This window comes from Pelmatolapia mariae, linkage group LG6 (genome assembly GCF_036321145.2).
Source record: "Pelmatolapia mariae isolate MD_Pm_ZW linkage group LG6, Pm_UMD_F_2, whole genome shotgun sequence".
In the NCBI taxonomy this organism is placed as follows: domain Eukaryota; kingdom Metazoa; phylum Chordata; class Actinopteri; order Cichliformes; family Cichlidae; genus Pelmatolapia; species Pelmatolapia mariae.
This window is the reverse complement of record NC_086232.1, coordinates 57501-60000: the sequence shown is the minus strand read 5'-3', so window position 1 is coordinate 60000 and position 2500 is coordinate 57501.

Sequence of the window (2500 nt, the reverse complement as noted above, 5' to 3'; positions counted from 1 at the left end):
GCCAAATGGAGACAGCACATCAGCAGGGCCAGTGCGCCAGCAGCACATCTTTTTCGACCGTAAAGGAGAGAGGAGGCCGACTCACCCCCTCGGCCAAATGGAGACACAACAGCAGCAGGGCCAGTGGAGCAGCATGCATCTTGTTCAGCGGTAAGGGAGACAGGGAGATGTGATGGTGGTCCCCGGGGCCCCCTGGAGGTGGGGGAGATCAGCAACTAGCTAGCGAGGAGAGCGCGTACAGCCGACGTGGCATAAGTGTTTCTGCGCAGTGTACCAGGGGCTTGTGGAAAAGCTGTCGTACCATATGCACGGGAAGTACATAGCAAAGTGCTGCTGAGCAGAGTACCAGGGGCATGTAGAAACATTGTCGTACCATATGCACGAGGAGTGTGTGTGTGTGGCAAAGTGTTTCTGAGCAGAGTACCAGGGGCACGGAGAAAAGTTGTCGTACCATATGCACGAGGAAGTACATAGCAAAGTGCTGCTGAGCAGAGTACCAGGGGCACGGAGAAAAGTTGTCGTACCATATGCACGAGGAGTGTGTGTGTGTGGCAAAGTGTTTCTGAGCAGAGTACCAGGGGCACGGAGAAAAGTTGTCGTACCATATGCACGAGGAAGTACATAGCAAAGTGCTGCTGAGCAGAGTACCAGGGGCACGGAGAAAAGTTGTCGTACCATATGCACGAGGAGTGTGTGTGTGTGGCAAAGTGTTTCTGAGCAGAGTACCAGGGGCACGGAGAAAAGTTGTCGTACCATATGCACGAGGAAGTACATAGCAAAGTGCTGCTGAGCAGAGTACCAGGGGCTTGTAGAAACATTGTCGTACCATATGCACGAGGAGTGTGTGTGTGTGGCAAAGTGTTTCTGAGCAGAGTACCAGGGGCACGGAGAAAAGTTGTCGTACCATATGCACGAGGAAGTACATAGCAAAGTGCTGCTGAGCAGAGTACCAGGGGCACGGAGAAAAGCTGTCGTACCATATGCACGAGGAGTGTGTGTGTGTGGCAAAGTGTTTCTGAGCAGAGTACCAGGGGCATGTAGAAACATTGTCGTACCATATGCACGAGGAGTGTGTGTGTGGCAAAGTGTTTCTGAGCAGTGTACCAGGGGCATGTAGAAACATTGTCGTACCATATGCACGAGGAGTGTGTGTGTGGCAAAGTGTTTCTGAGCAGTGTACCAGGGGCACGGAGAAAAGTTGTCGTACCATATGCACGAGGAGTGTGTGTGTGGCAAAGTGCTGCTGAGCAGAGTACCAGGGGCACGGAGAAAAGTTGTCGTACCATATGCACGAGGAAGTACATAGCAAAGTGCTGCTGAGCAGAGTACCAGGGGCACGGAGAAAAGCTGTCGTACCATATGCACGAGGAAGTACATAGCAAAGTGCTGCTGAGCAGAGTACCAGGGGCACGGAGAAAAGCTGTCGTACCATATGCACGAGGAAGTACATAGCAAAGTGCTGCTGAGCAGAGTACCAGGGGCACGGAGAAAAGCTGTCGTACCATATGCACGAGGCCTGTCCAGCAGCACATCTTTTTCGACCGTAAAGGAGAGAGGAGGCCGACTCACCACCTCGGCCAAATGGAGACAGCACATCAGCAGGGCCAGTGCGCCAGCAGCACATCTTTTTCGACCGTAAAGGAGAGAGGAGGCCGACTCACCACCTCGGCCAAATGGAGACAGCACATCAGCAGGGCCAGTGCGCCAGCAGCACATCTTTTTCGACCGTAAAGGAGAGAGGAGGCCGACTCACCCCCTCGGCCAAATGGAGACACAACAGCAGCAGGGCCAGTGGAGCAGCATGCATCTTGTTCAGCGGTAAGGGAGACAGGGAGATGTGATGGTGGTCCCCGGGGCCCCCTGGAGGTGGGGGAGATCAGCAACTAGCTAGCGAGGAGAGCGCGTACAGCCGACGTGGCATAAGTGTTTCTGCGCAGTGTACCAGGGGCTTGTGGAAAAGCTGTCGTACCATATGCACGGGAAGTACATAGCAAAGTGCTGCTGAGCAGAGTACCAGGGGCATGTAGAAACATTGTCGTACCATATGCACGAGGAGTGTGTGTGTGTGGCAAAGTGTTTCTGAGCAGAGTACCAGGGGCACGGAGAAAAGTTGTCGTACCATATGCACGAGGAAGTACATAGCAAAGTGCTGCTGAGCAGAGTACCAGGGGCACGGAGAAAAGTTGTCGTACCATATGCACGAGGAGTGTGTGTGTGTGGCAAAGTGTTTCTGAGCAGAGTACCAGGGGCACGGAGAAAAGTTGTCGTACCATATGCACGAGGAAGTACATAGCAAAGTGCTGCTGAGCAGAGTACCAGGGGCACGGAGAAAAGTTGTCGTACCATATGCACGAGGAGTGTGTGTGTGTGGCAAAGTGTTTCTGAGCAGAGTACCAGGGGCACGGAGAAAAGTTGTCGTACCATATGCACGAGGAAGTACATAGCAAAGTGCTGCTGAGCAGAGTACCAGGGGCTTGTAGAAACATTGTCGTACCATATG